Source organism: Oncorhynchus mykiss, chromosome 5 (assembly GCF_057628025.1).
Source record: "Oncorhynchus mykiss isolate SJ-2025 chromosome 5, ASM5762802v1, whole genome shotgun sequence".
NCBI classification, from domain to species: domain Eukaryota; kingdom Metazoa; phylum Chordata; class Actinopteri; order Salmoniformes; family Salmonidae; genus Oncorhynchus; species Oncorhynchus mykiss.
Window position 1 is genome coordinate 69440334 of NC_143026.1, and position 16207 is coordinate 69456540.

The following is a 16207-nucleotide window of genomic DNA, read 5'->3' on the forward strand; positions in this document are numbered from 1 at the left end:
TCATGAGTGAACAGGGAGTACAGGAGGGGACTGAGCACGGAACACCTGAGGGGCCCCCGTGTTGAGGATCAGCATGGCGGATGTGTTGTTACCTACCCTTACCACCTGGGGCGGCCTGTCAGGAAGTCCAGGATGCAGTTGCAGAGGGAGGTGTTTAGTCCTATGGTCCATAGTTTAATATAGTGTTGAACGCTGAGCTGTAGTCAATGAATAGCATTCTCACATAGGTGTTCCTTTAGTCCAGGTGTGAAAGGGCAGTGTGGAGTGCAATAGAGATTGTGTTATCTGTGGATCTGTTGGGGCGGTATGCAAATTGGAATGGGTCTAGGGTTTCTGGGATAATGGCGTTGATGTGAGCCATGACCAGCGTCTCAAAGCACTTCATGGCTACAGAAGTGAGAGCTACGGGTCGGTAGTCATTTAGGCAGGTTACCTTAGTGTTATTGAGCACAGGGACTATGGTGGTCTGCTTGAAACATGTTGGTATTACAGACTGAGATATGCTCGGAGTACATGTCCTGGTAATCCGTCTGGCACTGCGGCCTTGTGAATGTAGACCTGTTTAAAGGTAAAGGTGTAGAAGGGATAGGTGAAATCCCTGGAAAAGAGGAATAATAGCTTGTGAGTCACAGGACTATGCTACATCTGTTTCCTTTTCCATTGGATTAGTGGATCATTTTAAGCTAGAAGAACAAATGAATGCCAAAGAGAGCTTCCTTAGAAAATAAAACGAGAAGTAATGCCAGCGTGAGCACAAATCCACTAACAAATCATTAAAACTCCAAAAAGAGCATACACAACTAAACACACACACACTCAGAGTGTGTGCAATGGCGGCCTTCTCTAGCATAATGAGTGCCTTAGACCCAAAACTTGAATTGGGCCTTTCGTCAAGGGGCCTAGTGGTCTGGAAAGCAGATGAACACGTATCGTAATGCGTACTCTGAGCAGGCAAGGACAGGGACAGGGCCAGTGGTATAGAGCAGTGAAGTGGCCTAGCTGGACACTGTAATCACAGGACACTGAGGTCTCTCAGCCATCTATCACTCATTGATCCCTGAACCTTGGCTCCTCCAGCCTTAAACAACCTCCCACAGAGTCCCCTCCCTGCACATGAAGATTACATCCTGGGAATACGACGGGACTGGAATCGACCATGGGGCATGTATAATATATGTATAATATATGTGTGGGTGCTGCAGCCCCGGTTAAGCATATCAAATTCTCACTGGTTCCATAGAAGTCAAAAACATTTTTCACCACGTCAATGTCGCCTACTGTACATGGGGTTCTGATCGTATATCCAGGAAAAGTGGTGCCCCACTCTTTTACGCTACTGCTACTCTCTGTTCATCATATGTGCATATTCACTTTAACCATATCTACATGTACATAATACCTCAATCAGCCTGACTAACCGGTGTCTGCATGTAGCTTCGCTACTTTTATACCCTCGCTACTGTATATAGCCTGTCTTTTTACTCTTGTTTTATTTCTTTACTTACCTATTGTTCATCTAACACCTTTTTTGCACTATTGGTTAGAGCCTGTAAGTAAGCATTTCACTGTAAGGTCTGTTGTATTTGGCGCACGTGACAAATACACTTTGATTTGATTTGTATTTTGAAAATATAGAAAACAAAGCGAGACTAGTATAGGAAAATATAGACCCTGCTGTGTTTCCTACCATAAATCTTTAAATAAATGACCACAAATAGGTGGCAGTGTGTTTAAAGGAGATTTGGAGTTAAATAATGAGCACATACAGGTGTTCTTATTGCTGTGTTTGTATAATATGAAGCTAAATCAACAAAACGAACCACTTTTTAATCTTAATCTGCTTCATTTCTCAATGGGGATTGCTCTTCCCCATACTGCACATCAGTTCTACATCTGCACTGGAGAAATCTCAGCCTTACACATCCTCACCACTTGGTTTCCCTATGGGCTCTCTGTTGCCATGGAAACCCCATCCTGTAGCTAGCCCGGTGGAGACAGATCAAATACCTGAAGAGGAAGTGGAGGACAGATGGATTTGGAGCTAAGCCTGGCAGGATGCTCCAGCTAAGACAAATAATGACACAGAGAATCAACACGGTTTATATGGTTTAAAGGGTTCCTCTTGGTCTACACACGTTAGAGTAGGAGATTGATTTATTAAGGGAGGGGAATGAAGCAGGGAGCTAGGGGGTTAAGTGGGAAGATACTCACTAAAAGCTGAAACATTAACAGCATCGTTTCCTTGTGTCTCCCTGATGCCTTGTGAGTAACAGGTGAGGGTGTACGAAATTCTCAACCAGTGTGTTTTAAATCTGGATAGAACATGTTATGCTGTAGTGCTCCTCCTCATGTCCTCCTGCAGCTGTTACAGGGCGCATAAGGCTGAACGGTTGTGTATACGTGGAAATATATTAGCGAGGCCTGTGTCTTCACTAATCTCTGTTGTTTAAGACATTCTTCTAATTAATCTCATTGTCTGTCTGGCATAACAATTCCTTTTGGCAAGAAACCCCTTTAAGTATTCCAAGATCCATCTCTGGAGAATTCCAATGAGACCCACTCTTATTGGTCTGTTGCTATTGTTTAATGATAAGGCATGATTCATCCTATTCAGATGCAACATTTATCATCTTTTAGGCTCCATATGCGTATCATATGAAATATTTGTATTGGAACGGGCAGTTATATTTAGTTTATTCTGCTTTGTCTCCTCTTTCCCAAGGAATAAAACAGCATTTGGCTGAGCAGCAGCAGCAAGGTCATCAGACATTGAGCAGAGGCTATTGAGTGCAGTGTTTATGAACACTACCCAGAGAAGTGACACTTGTGCTGGATGAGCGTTACTTCATTATGCCATCTGCAGACACAGTACATTACAGAGGAGTGCAGGGAGCTATCCGATGGCTTGCAAAGGCCTAACAAACATCATGCAAAGAAAGCAAGCTGTGGATAACATGGAAGAATTTCATGAAATATACATTTAAAAAAACAGAGAGTGGCTCTGGGAAGAAAGGAATCAAAATGGTAGAATAGAACATCCAGTCAAAATTTGCCAAGGTTATAAGAACTATGTTGTTTTAGCTCCATGTCATTAACCAGCAGAGTGTGAGCAGTGGTGTGATTTCATTAAGCACTGGATTCTAAACTGGAAGCTCTCACGCAAATACCCGAATCCGCTTGCCTGTGCCCCCAAATACATTTCATAGCCCTCTTGTTTGTGATGTCTGTTTGTGTATGCAGAGTATTTCTGTCATTTTCTTCAGGGATGGGTTGTGTGTGTGTCCGCCCCCAGAGCCTGATACTATAACTCAGCCAGCCTATGACAGACAGAATGTGGGGGCTGCCATACAGGAGGAAGCCATGCAGCCTCAAGAACATCACATAGATTAGAGCAGGCCTGGGCAACTCTAGTCCTCAGGGCCCTGATTGGTGTCCCACTTTTCCCCCATCCCTAGCAAACACACCTGATTTAAAAATCATTTCATTTTTAACTGAAGATCATGATTAGTTGGTTATTGGAGTCAGGTATGTTAGCTGGGGCTGGGCCAAAAGTGTGACACCAATCAGGCTCCCGAGGACTAGAGTTGCCCAGGCCTGGATTAGAGGGTACCAGGCTACACAGCTGCCAAACACATCGCATGTCATCTCTTTAACCAAAAACACAGAGCTCCACCATGCTAAGCTTCAATGATTACCATGTGTTAGCACTGTCTGGAGGACATATAAACATTAGAAATGTTTTCAAAAAGATACTTGATTAATTGGTTACTCTTAGTATACATTATACTGGAAATTGCATTTGAGTTATTTAGCAGACACTTTATCCAGAGAAATTTACAATAGTGAGTACATACATTTTTGTTGTTTTCCCCATGCTAATTGAACCCACAACCCTGGTGTTGCAAACACCATCCTCTACCAACTGAGCCATGAAGGACCACAGAAATGGTGCCTAGAGGTGCCCTCCTTTTGGAAGCAGCACGGTAACAGGCACAGTCTGCGTCAGAGCATGCCATGTTGGCATAATTAAACCAGGCCTGAGTGGCAGAGCTCTGATAGGGAAAGGTTGTCAGTGGTACTGTACATCACAGGCTGTGCCAGCTTCAGCACTGCCACACGGACAGGTCTGGCACGAAGCCAGTGGAGATGTCAAGACAGCGAGAGGATGGTGAGATAGAAAGCCCAGTCCAACTGCTTCAATCGGGGTCACAATAACACCTTTCAGTGAAGAGGCATGAGTCAAGCTTCCTCTGTTATATTACTCATTTCACTATAACGTGTTTCATTTCCTAAATGTCAATTCTCAGTAAAAGATTATGTTCAGTATAAAATGTTTTATATGTCATATGCTCGGAAAATCTCATGTAGTCCAAAACACGTCCATGGAGACCCACAGCTATCTGTGCCTGCCTGTGTATCAGCTCATGCCAGGGTTTGAGTGGCATGCCTAGGCAGGGTTCTGACATGAAGTTACAGTGTCCAGTCCTGGATGTTCAGCATCACTGAGTCTCCATAGATACACAGTCAGTCAGCTCCCATAGTGGGCTTCTTTGAGCCTGGAGTGGACACTCTCTGTTGCAGTGTTGCTCAGGTCTCAAGGTCTCATCATACCAAAGCACAGATGGTTATTGGCCTGTAAATTAACAGGCAAGAAACAGATTACTGCCATGATGACCCTGCTGAGTGTATCAACCTTACTACAAGCTAAATGTATCACCACCGGCTGAAGACCAGATGTCGGTCCAGTGCATGGCTTTAAGAATTTAGAATGGATTATTGTCCACTTGTTTCGTTGTCCTAGAGCGTAAAGTATCTTATGGTAGCTGTCAGCTTCCTTAATCTTAAACACAAACATAACCTCCACCCAACACCTTAGCAATAAGCACGACTGTGCTCAGAGTGTAGTATCTATCTCCTCAAATTCACATGAAGAGTGAAGAGAAAGATGAATAAAATAGTGTCCCTGTTCTCTGTGTTACAGTGAGAGTGGCTTGCCTGCCTCCAGTGTGGGTGGTGGTAGAGAAGAGATACAGAAAGCAGCAGTAGCAGTGAGCACATCCCCTCGCTCCAAGAGGACCCCAGCCACTCTCTGCTCTCTATCTCTGCTGAGGTGTAGCTATGTTCCATCTGCCACTGTTGCTATGGAGACCAGTCCCACTGATCTACATAGGAGACCGTTGGGGAAGATCTGCTAGGGCTGTTCCTATTAGCATGACTCAATGGCAGGCAGCATTACAGGCCTTGCCAACCGTCCTTTCTGCCTGGCCACATGACATAGTTTTTATTTAACCTTTAATTTGACAGGGAGTCAATGCTGAGACCATGGTCTATTTTCCAGCTGAGGATGGTATAGCACCACAATACACATCAAAATACAATAAAATACACATTATTATAAACAATCATATAAAACAGACACATTCTTCAGTAAAAAATTTCCCCTAACAACCATCTGAAATGCCCTAGAGGCAACCTATTCCACCATTTTGAAAGTGTATTGTAGATCATTCCACACGTAAGGTTAATGCTCATAATTTTTCTCTCGTTGGCTGAAATTGTAAATGGAAGGTCACATCAATCCCCGTGTTCTCCTCACTGTTCCGAGACCTATGGTTGTTGTTGTATGGAGGAGCTGCATGGGGCAGAAGTGATGATTCAACACTGCAATTTAGAGGGAATAAGAACATCTTGTGAAATATTGATCTCATGATTGTGCACCACAGAGACATATTTTATTGATTTTCACAATGATTAAATTACTTAAAACCATGTCCCAAGTCACATGTACCGGTATATTCCAGTATTCGAAGATGTATGTTTATAGTGTTCAGTAGAGACCCGTCATTCAGGGCAGGTGGAGCTATTTTTTGCCCCAAAAAACTAAAATATATATTTTGGGGGAGGGGGCTTGCTTGTTTTGCATGTTATTTTGGCATTAATACGTGTCACATATCAGTTTGCAAATAACGTAAAAAATATATAAAACTGCATACAAACATGTTTTCTTGAGTAAAGGAGGTCCAAAATGCAGGTGTTTCAGCCTAGTTCAGTGCTTTCTGTGGTGGTGGGGCAGCCAGCGGAGAATATGGAGCGTTGCACAATGATCGGCCCAGTGTTCTGTCACTCATGGGGACACTACATCACCGCCAAGTCTAAGGGTAGAGCTCGAAAGGGTAGAGCTCGAAAATTCAAGCCTCCTTGGGTACTGCCATAGAGTTACATGTCAACGTCATACTTTCAAAATCTTAGCTAGCAGTCATCATCATGAATCAATTCGACAATCTATTGACAAATCATTTTTAATCCTTGTCATATTAAGATAAATAATTAAGAGAAATGATAGATAAAACATATCAGTGCTCATCAGCCATTGGACATAAACATTACACAACCAGTTGGAAATAGCAAATTCAACGATGAATGCTTTGGAAGGAATCAGTGGCAAACTGCAAGCATTGCAAGAAAATCATTAGCCTGCTATTCAGTGGAGTGGCTGTGGGGTCCCAAGTCTAAAATTAAGGGTCTCTTTTCCTAGTTTAAAATTATAAACATTCAACACTGGCCATGCTGTCAATGAAGCATAACTTGTGCTGCGCTCAAAACAACTGTTATCACGGAACTACAAAATCTGACTTTAGTGAGTTCAAGACAATTGGGAACTCGGGGAAAATACGTTTTGAACTTTCATCCAACTCGGAATTGTAAATCAGGAACTCGGAACTCTTTCTAGATTCAACCTTTTTTCCAGAGTTCCCAAATGTCTTGAAAGCACCATAAATCCAGAGAATGCCAGACTTTAATGACAAAGTTTGATGACAACATTTGCCTACAAAGGACCACTGCGCCACCTTCCTGTTCAAATGAACACAGCACAACAAGGTGAGTCCAAAAATGTCTTGTATGCTGCTGCCTAAATAATGTAGTATGATACTGTAGCTAAGAAAGTAATACTAAGTGTATGTTGTGTAGTAAGCTGTTAGTAGTCGATGTGCCTCACCTTAATCATTTGGTTTATTTTCACCCCTTAATTTTGCCTACTGTTCTGACTTGTTTCCCTGACCTGTTTCTGAGAAATGTAATCATTGAATATTGTAAGAGCTTTCATTGTCTGCTTATATGCCCCCTTTAATTATCGGCTCACGTTCTGAATTCTGTCCCTGTACATTTCAAAAGTGCTGAACAAATAGTTATGTTGACTACGTCTGTCCTAGCTCGCTCATTAATGTCTTACTTGAAATTACGGATTGCCTCTTATCTGCTTGTCATCCCCCTTATGCCATAGTTTGTACATCTAAATTGTCAGTATAAACCACATTTATTTAAGCAAGTCAGCCGTTTTTTTAAAGGCAGTAAATGAGGCTAAATTAACTTTCGCTGCCAGGTGTAGCAGTGGTAAGGTATTGGGACTCTGCTGTTGGGACAGCTTTATATAGGCCCTAACAGTTTGTGGGCACAGTTTGTCACCGTTATAATGCAATTAATGTATTGTTTACTGTTGTGTAGTGGCTTCCCACATTTTACTTTTTTTTTTTGCCCCACCAAGATTTACATGCTAAAATTGCCGCTGATCATGTTGTATGCATTGCATATGTATTTGATACGACATAAATAATGTATCAACTACACTCTTTGAGGTTTAACATGAGCGATAGAGGCTTTTTCCGAATGTCAGCTTTGAAGTATGAAAATGTTTTTTTAAAGAAGAAGGAGCTTTAGACATGGGCATGGAAATGAACCTTGACTGGCATTATTCAAATGTCATAATATTCACGGCTGGTTGACTATGACGACCATCATAGCACTACAGTGCTGTGTAAAGCAGAACATTCCCTGGGGCTCTGTCCCTTTCTCCACTGAGCCAAATCCACACTTGTCCATGACTATGTGGGAGTTCCTAGGGAAAACAAGAAAGCACTTTGAAAGATGAATCCAGATCAACAACGCTAGCCAGGGTCATGATGGGATGTGACTATCACAACAGAATAAAGGCAAGGTAAAAGTCAAAGCTTTTACACCCCCCATTACTCCAATAACAGGATGTATGTAGTGAAGGGGTTCTGGATTGTAAAACATAGAGAATTATAGCACTTTCAGGAACAGACGATAATCGCTCCTCTTTGGGAAAAGTCGGCTTGGGGCCAGGAAGTCACCTTAGAGCCATTTCTCTTTCCAGGGATGGGAAATAGCAGTTAATCTCCTGATTACGCTGGTAGAACTGGTGAAGTGACCCTAAACATCTATAAGGCTCTCCAATCAGAACCATGGCTCTCCTTCAAATCAAATTCAGCCAGGGATGAAATCCCATGGGTGATTAAAGTTGAACATGCCTGCATTCATAATACTGGGCCTTGTCAACAACCATAACGTATGGCATCCAAATATTATTATGTGTCCTTGGTCTCTTTCCATCTCTCTCCTTCACACAGTAGAGGAAGGCTCACAAAGACAGTCTGACAGTGCAAGCCCGCCCTGAAGATGATTGACAATTGTTAGGCTCTGATGCTATCTCCATGGGAACTGATTGGTAAGATAAATACAGTGAACCAGGGTGAGCCAGCGGTGGCTCACCCAATAAGAGAGGAGCTGACCTCCTTTATGCACCATAAACCCAAATCATTACTCAAACCTCATCACATGATTAAGCAAATTAAAGCCCTATGTTCATGACATTCCATTAGTCGTGTCATGTTATTACCCACCTCATCAAACACTAATGATATGTCAGGTAATAATTAAATCATCAAACAAATTAACAGAGTCAATATACTGTATAGCCCTATTCTGATAATGTGGTTAGTGTTATTCATTGAGGATTGTTATTCAGTTCATGAACTTCTGTGTAGACTATATTGAATGGCCCTGTATTCTAATGGTAAAAATACAGGGCTGAATCTAAGTTCTTATAGTTTAATGGCAGCTGAGCGAGAGGACTCTAAATGTGCCAGCCTCCTCCCTCCCTAAGAGGTTAGAAGAAAGTGCTAATGAGAACATCTGGTCAAATGGCTGAGAGCCAGAAGTGTTCCTGAGACACTCTGAAAGACACCTCTCAGCTTCGCTCTCCAAAGTGGAGCACATTCACTATTCACTGCTATCATCATTCAACTGCACTTTAGTGGAATGGGCATATAATTGCAATGCATTACTACTGTTGATTATATATCTCACATATTAAGGCCCTTGATTTGATCTGTCTCATAAGACCCCTGCTCATTATTTATCTCACATATCAAGATCAACACTTTGTGGACACAGCTCAAAGATACAAAAAATACAAACGGAATACAAGACAACATTTAATATTCTGCAGCAATGATTGATAAAAAAAAATGTTTGATCTGGCTACAGCAAACACAAGTTCTATTTGCTCCTGTTCTTAACACTTGGAGCGTGAAGAAACACATGATTGTACTGTCCAGTGGCACCACTAACTCTCTTCTCCTAATGACTTGACTCTTCTCTTTCACCAACCCAACAAAGCAGCACAGCGATGTGTATTTGGCTTTTGGCCATAAAGATGGCATTTAAGACTAGCAAATATAGATTTTTTTAATGACATTGGAATTACAGATATTTAATGTTACAGCCTGTTGGCAGAATGAGTGAGTCAACATTCCAATCTGCCATATTCAGACAGTCCTTCCTCTCAATCTGCCATATTCAGACAGGCCTTCCTCTCAATCTGCCATATTCAGACAGGCCTTCCTCCCCTGCATGTCTCCATAGATCATTATCACTGCACTATATCCAGCTGTGGTCAACCTCTCCCTGGAGGGAGGCCAGAAGTTAAACAATTGTATTATTGGACCAATATCCAGGCTGTAGTACACCTCAGTGAGTCCATTACATCAGTTCATTCACCCTTTTACTAGACCTTGTTCATCACTCAAATAGAGGATCCAGCTGCACTCCGATGACATCAGAAGAGTCACCCAGGCCTAGTGACAGGGTCAGTCTACAGCACTGGAAGACTACATCACTGCAAAATGAACCCCCAAAACAGTTTCTGAAGCTCATTATAAAATTGTTGATCATAAGCGTTTCAAATTTCTGTTTTATTACTTACCAGGGCAGACAGGGGACGGCCTTGGGTTTGTGTTGCCTATGTTGTCGGTTTGGCCAGGGTTAGTAGAAGGCCCCTGGATTTCACTGGTGGTGGATGGACACAGTCGCCCAGTGCATTGACCTGCGTTTGTTCTTGTTGTCCTGCCTCATCTTTGCCTCCCTGTCCGTGCAAATCCTGCAGGGCACTAGGCTCTGGAGAAGTCTCTTGTTACATCCTCCATGTTATGTACAGTTGGCACTCCTGCCACTCTCCTGCTCTCAGTCCCAATGTGATGATGAATGCTTGTTACTCCTTAAGCGCCAAAGATTCCTATGAAAATGAAGAAAAGGGAAGGGAAGGACATCTTTAATTCTGCTTCACAGGTTGCTCAAGTGGTCTACTGTTTTTCAGTTTGGTTTCAATACGAGAAAAGATTTCCAACAGCAGACACAGTACATTAAAATGTATATTATTGTTATCTCTGAAAAGAGAATCATGGAGGGCTGTGGCACAAGAGAGATGAATTGAGGGCATGTTTAGTACATCATATAGCTTGCCATTAAAAATATTCTGTAGTTGAAAGCCTCATGAAAAATCTGCCAGTGCACTCATGGCAATGTGCTTTATTTAGTGAGTGAAACATTTCCCTATTTTACTGAGGAACAGGAGGACTCTGCTGCCTGCGATGGCCACACCATTCATGTCTTCAGGAAAGAATGCTTTTAAACTTGAAAAGAGTGGAAAATAATGAAGCCCTTGAAAAAGGCATTTAGCAATTATTATATATCCCTGCATAGAAGGACTTATCCCACAGATAAATGTTTCAAAACCAAGTATAAATTCTGCACTCAATGTTCTCATCAATACACTTCAACATCTCTGTGTTTTATCCCAGAGTAGAACAAAACAGACCTTACATCATCACCCCTTAAGCAGAGAATGTAGATAGATTAGGTTTATGTAAATTCACTGAAAGTTATTTCTGTTCTATGGCATGATTGCCTGTCATGGCAATCAAATCAACCCACTGTCCATATTGTGTCAATGCTAAGAGCAGAAGAGTATTTAAATCTGCAGCCATGGTGAGCATGAGTCATAAGAACGCATGTTCATTAAACTATTGAGGCTATTTAGATGCTCAGTTAATAGAACAACCTAGATACCAATGCTGTATACTTCCTCAAAACAAGGCAAGAGCTCAATTTATTTTCTTAAAAACTTCCATTTGTAAATGTGGTCTACATAATGTTGTGGGGCAATGTGAACTCAACTGTGTTCTATTATCATAGACGTCTCTTAAATGTTTGATTTTGCAGCTGATTTTATATCATTCAACCCAGAGTCTTCCTTTGGAGTGGTTGTGATTTTATATCATTCAACCCAGAGTCTTCCTTTGGAGTGGTTGTGATTTTATATCATTCAACCCAGAGTCTTCCTTTGGAGTGGTTGTGATTTTATATCATTCAACCCAGAGTCTTCCTTTGGAGTGGTTGTGATTTTATATCATTCAACCCAGAGTCTTCCTTTGGAGTGGTTGTGATTTTATATCATTCAACCCAGAGTCTTCCTTTGGAGTGGTTGTGATTTTATATCATTCAACCCAGAGTCTTCCTTTGGAGTGGTTGTGGTTTTATATCATTCAACCCAGAGTCTTCCTTTGGAGTGGTTGTGATTTTATATCATTCAACCCAGAGTCTTCCTTTGGAGTGGTTGTGATTTTATATCATTCAACCCAGAGTCTTCCTTTGGAGTGGTTGTGATTTTTTATCATTCAACCCAGAGTCTTCCTTTGGAGTGGTTGTGATTTTATATCATTCAACCCAGAGTCTTCCTTTGGAGTGGTTGTGATTTTATATCATTCAACCCAGAGTCTTCCATTGGAGTGGTTGTGACTGTAATGTTAGCTGGATGGGCTGAGCCTCACTGCGAATAACTTAAATCACACTTCCCTGCTCTTAAACCATGGGGCCACAGAAGAACTAAACATACAGTACCCTCAGATTCAGAAGGAGGATGAGTGAGTCATTGGCATGAAATGGAATTGCGGGTATTAAACCCAAATGTGAGTTGAAGGAGAGAAAGACGTTTCGGCTGTGAGTGACAGTAGGCAGCATCAGTGTTGTGATGGAGACATGTCTATTTTCATAAGCTTTATCCTTGAGAATACCAAGCTCCACCTTACGGATTTATGCCCTTCTGTTCACATTTGTTTGGTTGCCATACCATGGATCTCCCTTTAGGATCTCCCTTTAGGATCTCCCTTTAGGATCTCCCTTTAGACTGCAAGCCAATGGGATGATCATGACTGTCCAGTTAAGGCTTGGATAATGAATTCCTCATCATGGTCACCCCTGATCTCTAACTCATATACTAAAGCAGCTTCTAGACTAGAGGAAGGTCCACCAGCAGACATGCCATCATCCTCAAAGATATGTTACTTAAGAGTACCTCATTATGCACACAATGAAAATCCTCAATTATTGAAAATAGATCATTATGAATTCATGTTTAATGATTGCATTTGAGTGGTTATTGCATATGACATTGACTAATACAGTATTCATGTAGCTCTCATGTAGATACTGTTCTGCTCGAGATTGGATATTTAACTTAAAGTACTTACTGTAGCCATGTGTACTTTACTCATTCAATATTAAATGACATTATTTTCCATTTTATATTTCCCTTGTTGCTCCTGTGTGCTGAATATGGGCTACATACACACCTGCATTTCTAAAAAACAATGACGTGTCATTTTGTACTTTACAGTACACATGAGGCCATCGCCAGGCATGACTCAGAAAGAACGCCCAAAACTGAATTCAACCACAAAGTGCTGTCATGTTAATCTTCTTCTCAGCCTCTAATACGGTTCCCTTTCAAACTTAATCAATCAAGTAAAGACAGGAAAATAAATACTAACTGTTCATAGTTTGAACGTCCCTGAGGCAAATGAGAGTATTTTCTCCCCTTAAAACAGAAATGTTGCTGCATGCTTTCCCAGAGGTAAACACCTATCAGTGAAAACGCAGAGGCATTTTCCTTATATTATATTGCATACATCTATTTTCTTTCTCGACACATTTAATTATCCTGTAAAATATATTGTTTTAGTTATAATCAGCCAATATGCTTTTTGGGGCGTGGTTCTCTAAAATGGGCTTCCAAAGTGGGCAAGTGTTAAATATTCCATATTAATGAGCCCAGAGAGGGCATCGCTTACTACAGAGTAGGCTGGGCAGCCTAAGGTGAAGATAAACTTAGCCTGATAGCATGTAATCTTAACCCATGGAGTCATGGTTTCTCCCAGTTTCACTATACTGCATCAAAGAAGTCTGGTAAAGCAAGCATACAATATGGTAAGCAACAATACCCCAGTGTATTAACAGCTCATTCACCCTTCCCTTGAATATAATGTGTAACTCTCCCACCCACACAGCAGGTAAAGTGATGAGTAATCTCCTCTGCAGCTGTGCCCCAGCCAGGTAAACACTGTGTGCATAAAGATGACCACTCACACCAACCACTCTGCCCTGATGAGTAAATGTCACCTCCCACCCCCACCCCCACCACCACCACCACCGCATGTCCAGGTAAACAATGACGGGCCCCTTCAGATCCTCTCTGCTGCCAGCCTCGTGACTGGCAAGGGCAGCTTTAGTGTAGTGAGTGGCGTTAGTGGATTCCCATGGCAGACGGGGGCAACCTGATGAAATAAGGCTGACGGTGGGGGAGCCACGCACAGATTGAAAGTGGTTAAATCACAGCTGGGTAGCCGTGCGGGCGGATCAATGGAAAGAAAGTATCTCTCCCTTAGTTCCACCAGTGAGCAGCATTTAAACATGCCAAGCTCAGACTCAATCACTTTATCTAATGTGCCTCATTCGTTTTAGGGTTGTATAGACAGTAGCTGGGGGAGACACAGCACGCTTCATCACAAAATGTATTGTATAGCTCAGATGGTATAGTGCAGAACATAAAGGACAATTTGCAGCATTTGTGACAATTAGAGTGTTTGTGACAATTAGAGCAGAGAAGCCATCTTATATTTGAATATTCATTTTTAGATTAAAGCCAAATGTTACTAATTTCCCCTTCTCTTTTTTGTGACCAACTTTTTATGTAGGTTTGTCAGTCAAAACCACATGCATGGTCATTGAGTAATTTCTAACCCCCCCTATAGATGGTTAAAAGGGCTTACATAAGTTAGTTAGTGAGCGTCTGGATCTGTTGTGTATTTCCCACATAACACATGTGACTCAGTAGTCAGGAGGTGTCACTCAACTGAGTGAATTTCATCCTCCCTCTCAGACGAAGTCAGTCACGATGGCAACCAGATTCACTTACAGTAGTACTGTAGCTCCAGCCACTCAACTCAGTCATGTTAGAATCCTGACCTCAAGACAACCCAAGAGGCAGGCTGGCCACAGAGCCAAAATAAGCAACAGACTGTATACCCTCTCTCTGAATGAGGTTGACAAAAACTGGAGAACACTAAATCTAATACAAGGGCATCAGAGAGGTTCTATGTGGGTGTATGTTATATAGGTATCTATAGATTTCAAATGTAGGTAAGCTTTATTTGTGGTTAATGCTTGTGTGGAGTACTGCACTACACTGCTCCTCCACTTACTCTAACCAATGCACATAGGCCTACATTTGCCAATAGTAATGTGAGCACAGTCAGCCGGACGGTGAGAGCCTCTAGAAAATTAAAATCAAATAGTTTATTGTTCACATACACAGATTTCAGATGTTATCACAGGTGCGGTGAAATACTTGTGTTTCTAGCTCCAACAGTGCAGTAATAACAAATGTTTGTGTAACTAACCCCATATAGACCAGAGCCTGTCATTTCCAATGGGAGCAAAGTAATCATAGTGGGCAGAACAAGCAAGGAGGTGGGCCGAGCCAAGTACGAGCTAGTGAGATTCTATTGGCGCATTCAAGCATTAATTTGCATATTAACGTTAGAGAACTCCGACTCTGTGAATTGCTTGTGTGCAATGGCTCAATTCGCCCTTGCACTTCTAAACAATGCAGTCCATTCTGTCTGTTACAGAATTTAGTTTGCGGGGGGGGGGGGGGGGGGATATTGCAAATAGTCTGGGTAGCCAATTGATTAGCTGTTCAGGAGTCTTATGGCTTGGGTGTACAGTCGTGGCCAAAAGTTTTGAGAATGACTCAAATATAAATTTTCACAAAGTCTGCTGCCTCAGTTTGTATGATAGCAGTTTGCATATACTCCAGAATGTTATGAAGAGTGATCAGATGAATTGCAATTAATTGCAAAGTCCCTCTTTGCCATGCAAATGAACTGAATCCCCCCCCAAAAATTCCACTGCATTTCAGCCCTGCCACAAAAGGACCAGCTGGCATCATGTCAGTGATTCAGCTGTGGGATCGGGGCACCACCAGTACAGAGCTTGCTCAGGAATGGCAGCAGGCAGGCGTGAGGTCATTTGCACGCACAGTGAGGCGAAGACTTTTGGAGGATGGCCTGGTGTCAAGAAGGGTAGCAAAAGTTTGGGGCATCCGATAGTTTGGGGCATCCGGAAAAAAGCTTGTCCGGAGAAGACAAGGTGAGCGCTACCATCAGTCCTGTGTCATGCCAACAGTAAAGCATCCTAAGACCATTCATGTGTGGGGTTGCTTCTCAGCCAAGGGAGTGGGCTCGCTCACAATGTTGCCTAAGAACACAGCCATGAATAAAGAATGGTACCAACACATCCTCCGAGAGCAACTTCTCCCAACAATCCAGGAACAGTTTGGTGACGAACAATGCCTTTTCCAGCATGATGGAGCACCTTGCCATAAGGCAAAAGTGATAACTAAGTGGCTCGGGGAACAAAACATCGATATTTTGGGTCCATGGCCAGGAAACTCCCCGGACCTTAATCCCATTGAGAACTTGTGGTCAATCCTCAAGAGGCGGGTGGACAAACAAAAACCCACAAATTCTGACAAACTCCAAGCATTGATTATGCATGAACGGGCTGCCATCAGTCAGGATGTGACCCAGAAGTTAATTGACAGCATGCCAGGGCGGATTGCAGAGGTCTTGAAAAAGAAGGGTTAACACTGTAAATATTGACTCTTTGCATCAACTTCATGTAATTGTCAATAAAAGACTTTTACACTTATGAAATGCTTGTAATTATACTT

The 16207-nt window shown here is 42.1% G+C and overlaps 1 protein-coding gene across 9 annotated transcripts in view; it reads right to left on the minus strand.

Annotated features, from left to right (window-relative positions):
- lrrc7 (leucine rich repeat containing 7) overlaps window positions 1-16207 on the minus strand; it is a 171884-nt gene that overhangs the window by 110972 nt on the left and 44705 nt on the right. For all 9 annotated transcript variants that reach the window (XM_090235692.1, XM_090235682.1, XM_090235676.1 and 6 more), the window contains exon 2: window positions 10064-10372. The gene's annotated coding sequence lies outside the window, so the exon portion shown is untranslated. The remainder of the gene's footprint in view (window positions 1-10063; window positions 10373-16207) is intronic.